The following is a 7,388-nucleotide window of genomic DNA, read 5'->3' as shown; positions in this document are numbered from 1 at the left end:
GGGAGATTTACAGCACAAAGATATCTAGTTGATTTGAAGCAGTTCCGAGAAAGTCTAAACATAATCCCCACTTCTCCCTCCTGGCACTTTCCATGTGGGAGATATAGCAGGATGTATATTGGTTTTGAGGACAACTCAATGGACAGTGTAGGGAGAAAAGGTCCTGGCTCCTTGAATGCCGTTTCTGGAGACACTGCGATCAATGTGGGAGATATGTCAAGATGTGTGTTTGTTTTGAGGACGTCTCTCTGGAGAGTCTTAGCAAAGAGGTCACAGGGATAATCAGAGCAATTCTCAGAGACACTGAGAACAAGCTCCACAATTCCCTCCTGGCACTTTCCCTGTAGGAGATACCGCAAGACGTTTCTGTATATTGGGCACAGCGCTCTGCACGGTGTTAGCAGAGACTTTCCCGGGACAGTGAAACCCTATGTCAGAGACACTGAGAAGAAGCCCCAATGTTCCCTCCAGGCACTTTCAGTGTGGGTGCCTTCTCCACGTGGTTCCTGGTTTCACTGCGGCTCTGAAGAGAACGTTAGCAAAGAGGTAACCGGGACAGTGAAAACAGTACTCAAAGACAGGGAGAGCAAGCTCTCTCTTGGCACTTTGGATGTGGGACATACAGCGAGATGTTTGCTGCTTTTGCGTTTGGCTGTTGGGAGATTTACAGCACAAAGATATCTAGTTGATTTGAAGCAGTTCCGAGAAAGTCTAAACATAATCCCCACTTCTCCCTCCTGGCACTTTCCATGTGGGAGATATAGCAGGATGTATATTGGTTTTGAGGACAACTCAATGGACAGTGTAGGGAGAAAAGGTCCTGGCTCCTTGAATGCCGTTTCTGGAGACACTGCGATCAATGTGGGAGATATGTCAAGATGTGTGTTTGTTTTGAGGACGTCTCTCTGGAGAGTCTTAGCAAAGAGGTTACACAGATAATCAGAGCAATTCTCAGAGACACTGAGAACAAGCTCCACAATTCCCTCCTGGCACTTTCCCTGTAGGAGATACCGCAAGACGTTTCTGTACATTGGGCACAGCGCTCTGCACGGTGTTAGCAGAGACTTTCCCGGGACAGTGAAACCCTATGTCAGAGACACTGAGAAGAAGCCCCAATGTTCCCTCCAGGCACTTTCAGTGTGGGTGCCTTCTCCACGTGGTTCCTGGTTTCACTGCGGCTCTGAAGAGAATGTTAGCAAAGAGGTAACCGGGACAGTGAAAACAGTACTCAAAGACAGGGAGAGCAAGCTCTCTCTTGGCACTTTGGATGTGGGACATACAGCGAGATGTTTGCTGCTTTTGCGTTTGGCTGTTGGGAGATTTACAGCACAAAGATATCTAGTTGATTTGAAGCAGTTCCGAGAAAGTCTAAACATAATCCCCACTTCTCCCTCCTGGCACTTTCCATGTGGGAGATATAGCAGGATGTATATTGGTTTTGAGGACAACTCAATGGACAGTGTAGGGAGAAAAGGTCCTGGCTCCTTGAATGCCGTTTCTGGAGACACTGCGATCAATGTGGGAGATATGTCAAGATGTGTGTTTGTTTTGAGGACGTCTCTCTGGAGAGTCTTAGCAAAGAGGTCACAGGGATAATCAGAGCAATTCTCAGAGACACTGAGAACAAGCTCCACAATTCCCTCCTGGCACTTTCCCTGTAGGAGATACCGCAAGACGTTTCTGTATATTGGGCACAGCGCTCTGCACGGTGTTAGCAGAGACTTTCCCGGGACAGTGAAACCCTATGTCAGAGACACTGAGAAGAAGCCCCAATGTTCCCTCCAGGCACTTTCAGTGTGGGTGCCTTCTCCACGTGGTTCCTGGTTTCACTGCGGCTCTGAAGAGAATGTTAGCAAAGAGGTAACCGGGACAGTGAAAACAGTACTCAAAGACAGGGAGAGCAAGCTCTCTCTTGGCACTTTGGATGTGGGACATACAGCGAGATGTTTGCTGCTTTTGCGTTTGGCTGTTGGGAGATTTACAGCACAAAGATATCTAGTTGATTTGAAGCAGTTCCGAGAAATCTAAACATAATCCCCACTTCTCCCTCCTGGCACTTTCCATGTGGGAGATATAGCAGGATGTATATTGGTTTTGAGGACAACTCAATGGACAGTGTAGGGAGAAAAGGTCCTGGCTCCTTGAATGCCGTTTCTGGAGACACTGCGATCAATGTGGGAGATATGTCAAGATGTGTGTTTGTTTTGAGGACGTCTCTCTGGAGAGTCTTAGCAAAGAGGTCACACAGATAATCAGAGCAATTCTCAGAGACACTGAGAACAAGCTCCACAATTCCCTCCTGGCACTTTCCCTGTAGGAGATACCGCAAGACGTTTCTGTACATTGGGCACAGCGCTCTGCACGGTGTTAGCAGAGACTTTCCCGGGACAGTGAAACCCTATGTCAGAGACACTGAGAAGAAGCCCCAATGTTCCCTCCAGGCACTTTCAGTGTGGGTGCCTTCTCCACGTGGTTCCTGGTTTCACTGCGGCTCTGAAGAGAATGTTAGCAAAGAGGTAACCGGGACAGTGAAAACAGTACTCAAAGACAGGAAGAGCAAGCTCTCTCTTGGCACTTTGGATGTGGGACATACAGCGAGATGTTTGCTGCTTTTGCGTTTGGCTGTTGGGAGATTTACAGCACAAAGGTATCTAGTTGATTTGAAGCAGTTCCGAGAAAGTCTAAACATAATCCCCACTTCTCCCTCCTGGCACTTTCCATGTGGGAGATATAGCAGGATGTATATTGGTTTTGAGGACAACTCAATGGACAGTGTAGGGAGAAAAGGTCCTGGCTCCTTGAATGCCGTTTCTGGAGACACTGCGATCAATGTGGGAGATATGTCAAGATGTGTGTTTGTTTTGAGGACGTCTCTCTGGAGAGTCTTAGCAAAGAGGTCACAGGGATAATCAGAGCAATTCTCAGAGACACTGAGAACAAGCTCCACAATTCCCTCCTGGCACTTTCCCTGTAGGAGATACCGCAAGACGTTTCTGTATATTGGGCACAGCGCTCTGCACGGTGTTAGCAGAGACTTTCCCGGGACAGTGAAACCCTATGTCAGAGACACTGAGAAGAAGCCCCAATGTTCCCTCCAGGCACTTTCAGTGTGGGTGCCTTCTCCACGTGGTTCCTGGTTTCACTGCGGCTCTGAAGAGAACGTTAGCAAAGAGGTAACCGGGACAGTGAAAACAGTACTCAAAGACAGGGAGAGCAAGCTCTCTCTTGGCACTTTGGATGTGGGACATACAGCGAGATGTTTGCTGCTTTTGCGTTTGGCTGTTGGGAGATTTACAGCACAAAGATATCTAGTTGATTTGAAGCAGTTCCGAGAAAGTCTAAACATAATCCCCACTTCTCCCTCCTGGCACTTTCCATGTGGGAGATATAGCAGGATGTATATTGGTTTTGAGGACAACTCAATGGACAGTGTAGGGAGAAAAGGTCCTGGCTCCTTGAATGCCGATTCTGGAGACACTGCGATCAATGTGGGAGATATGTCAAGATGTGTGTTTGTTTTGAGGACGTCTCTCTGGAGAGTCTTAGCAAAGAGGTCACAGGGATAATCAGAGCAATTCTCAGAGACACTGAGAACAAGCTCCACAATTCCCTCCTGGCACTTTCCCTGTAGGAGATACCGCAAGACGTTTCTGTATATTGGGCACAGCGCTCTGCACGGTGTTAGCAGAGACTTTCCCGGGACAGTGAAACCCTATGTCAGAGACACTGAGAAGAAGCCCCAATGTTCCCTCCAGGCACTTTCAGTGTGGGTGCCTTCTCCACGTGGTTCCTGGTTTCACTGCGGCTCTGAAGAGAACGTTAGCAAAGAGGTAACCGGGACAGTGAAAACAGTACTCAAAGACAGGGAGAGCAAGCTCTCTCTTGGCACTTTGGATGTGGGACATACAGCGAGATGTTTGCTGCTTTTGCGTTTGGCTGTTGGGAGATTTACAGCACAAAGATATCTAGTTGATTTGAAGCAGTTCCGAGAAAGTCTAAACATAATCCCCACTTCTCCCTCCTGGCACTTTCCATGTGGGAGATATAGCAGGATGTATATTGGTTTTGAGGACAACTCAATGGACAGTGTAGGGAGAAAAGGTCCTGGCTCCTTGAATGCCGATTCTGGAGACACTGCGATCAATGTGGGAGATATGTCAAGATGTGTGTTTGTTTTGAGGACGTCTCTCTGGAGAGTCTTAGCAAAGAGGTCACACAGATAATCAGAGCAATTCTCAGAGACACTGAGAACAAGCTCCACAATTCCCTCCTGGCACTTTCCCTGTAGGAGATACCGCAAGACGTTTCTGTACATTGGGCACAGCGCTCTGCACGGTGTTAGCAGAGACTTTCCCGGGACAGTGAAACCCTATGTCAGAGACACTGAGAAGAAGCCCCAATGTTCCCTCCAGGCACTTTCAGTGTGGGTGCCTTCTCCACGTGGTTCCTGGTTTCACTGCGGCTCTGAAGAGAATGTTAGCAAAGAGGTAACCGGGACAGTGAAAACAGTACTCAAAGACAGGAAGAGCAAGCTCTCTCTTGGCACTTTGGATGTGGGACATACAGCGAGATGTTTGCTGCTTTTGCGTTTGGCTGTTGGGAGATTTACAGCACAAAGGTATCTAGTTGATTTGAAGCAGTTCCGAGAAAGTCTAAACATAATCCCCACTTCTCCCTCCTGGCACTTTCCATGTGGGAGATATAGCAGGATGTATATTGGTTTTGAGGACAACTCAATGGACAGTGTAGGGAGAAAAGGTCCTGGCTCCTTGAATGCCGTTTCTGGAGACACTGCGATCAATGTGGGAGATATGTCAAGATGTGTGTTTGTTTTGAGGACGTCTCTCTGGAGAGTCTTAGCAAAGAGGTCACAGGGATAATCAGAGCAATTCTCAGAGACACTGAGAACAAGCTCCACAATTCCCTCCTGGCACTTTCCCTGTAGGAGATACCGCAAGACGTTTCTGTATATTGGGCACAGCGCTCTGCACGGTGTTAGCAGAGACTTTCCCGGGACAGTGAAACCCTATGTCAGAGACACTGAGAAGAAGCCCCAATGTTCCCTCCAGGCACTTTCAGTGTGGGTGCCTTCTCCACGTGGTTCCTGGTTTCACTGCGGCTCTGAAGAGAACGTTAGCAAAGAGGTAACCGGGACAGTGAAAACAGTACTCAAAGACAGGGAGAGCAAGCTCTCTCTTGGCACTTTGGATGTGGGACATACAGCGAGATGTTTGCTGCTTTTGCGTTTGGCTGTTGGGAGATTTACAGCACAAAGATATCTAGTTGATTTGAAGCAGTTCCGAGAAAGTCTAAACATAATCCCCACTTCTCCCTCCTGGCACTTTCCATGTGGGAGATATAGCAGGATGTATATTGGTTTTGAGGACAACTCAATGGACAGTGTAGGGAGAAAAGGTCCTGGCTCCTTGAATGCCGATTCTGGAGACACTGCGATCAATGTGGGAGATATGTCAAGATGTGTGTTTGTTTTGAGGACGTCTCTCTGGAGAGTCTTAGCAAAGAGGTCACACAGATAATCAGAGCAATTCTCAGAGACACTGAGAACAAGCTCCACAATTCCCTCCTGGCACTTTCCCTGTAGGAGATACCGCAAGACTTTTCTGTACATTGGGCACAGCGCTCTGCACGGTGTTAGCAGAGACTTTCCCGGGACAGTGAAACCCTATGTCAGAGACACTGAGAAGAAGCCCCAATGTTCCCTCCAGGCACTTTCAGTGTGGGTGCCTTCTCCACGTGGTTCCTGGTTTCACTGCGGCTCTGAAGAGAATGTTAGCAAAGAGGTAACCGGGACAGTGAAAACAGTACTCAAAGACAGGGAGAGCAAGCTCTCTCTTGGCACTTTGGATGTGGGACATACAGCGAGATGTTTGCTGCTTTTGCGTTTGGCTGTTGGGAGATTTACAGCACAAAGATATCTAGTTGATTTGAAGCAGTTCCGAGAAAGTCTAAACATAATCCCCACTTCTCCCTCCTGGCACTTTCCATGTGGGAGATATAGCAGGATGTATATTGGTTTTGAGGACAACTCAATGGACAGTGTAGGGAGAAAAGGTCCTGGCTCCTTGAATGCCGTTTCTGGAGACACTGCGATCAATGTGGGAGATATGTCAAGATGTGTGTTTGTTTTGAGGACGTCTCTCTGGAGAGTCTTAGCAAAGAGATCACACAGATAATCAGAGCAATTCTCAGAGACACTGAGAACAAGCTCCACAATTCCCTCCTGGCACTTTCCCTGTAGGAGATACCGCAAGACGTTTCTGTATATTGGGCACAGCGCTCTGCACGGTGTTAGCAGAGACTTTCCCGGGACAGTGAAACCCTATGTCAGAGACACTGAGAAGAAGCCCCAATGTTCCCTCCAGGCACTTTCAGTGTGGGTGCCTTCTCCACGTGGTTCCTGGTTTCACTGCGGCTCTGAAGAGAACGTTAGCAAAGAGGTAACCGGGACAGTGAAAACAGTACTCAAAGACAGGGAGAGCAAGCTCTCTCTTGGCACTTTGGATGTGGGACATACAGCGAGATGTTTGCTGCTTTTGCGTTTGGCTGTTGGGAGATTTACAGCACAAAGATATCTAGTTGATTTGAAGCAGTTCCGAGAAAGTCTAAACATAATCCCCACTTCTCCCTCCTGGCACTTTCCATGTGGGAGATATAGCAGGATGTATATTGGTTTTGAGGACAACTCAATGGACAGTGTAGGGAGAAAAGGTCCTGGCTCCTTGAATGCCGTTTCTGGAGACACTGCGATCAATGTGGGAGATATGTCAAGATGTGTGTTTGTTTTGAGGACGTCTCTCTGGAGAGTCTTAGCAAAGAGGTCACAGGGATAATCAGAGCAATTCTCAGAGACACTGAGAACAAGCTCGACAATTCCCTCCTGGCACTTTCCCTGTAGGAGATACCGCAAGACGTTTCTGTATATTGGGCACAGCGCTCTGCACGGTGTTAGCAGAGACTTTCCCGGGACAGTGAAACCCTATGTCAGAGACACTGAGAAGAAGCCCCAATGTTCCCTCCAGGCACTTTCAGTGTGGGTGCCTTCTCCACGTGGTTCCTGGTTTCACTGCGGCTCTGAAGAGAACGTTAGCAAAGAGGTAACCGGGACAGTGAAAACAGTACTCAAAGACAGGGAGAGCAAGCTCTCTCTTGGCACTTTGGATGTGGGACATACAGCGAGATGTTTGCTGCTTTTGCGTTTGGCTGTTGGGAGATTTACAGCACAAAGATATCTAGTTGATTTGAAGCAGTTCCGAGAAAGTCTAAACATAATCCCCACTTCTCCCTCCTGGCACTTTCCATGTGGGAGATATAGCAGGATGTATATTGGTTTTGAGGACAACTCAATGGACAGTGTAGGGAGAAAAGGT

The sequence above is a fragment of the Larus michahellis genome, unplaced genomic scaffold, assembly GCF_964199755.1.
Source record: "Larus michahellis unplaced genomic scaffold, bLarMic1.1 SCAFFOLD_39, whole genome shotgun sequence".
Classification (NCBI taxonomy): Eukaryota; Metazoa; Chordata; class Aves; order Charadriiformes; family Laridae; genus Larus; species Larus michahellis.
Note: the sequence above shows the minus strand (reverse complement) of the source record.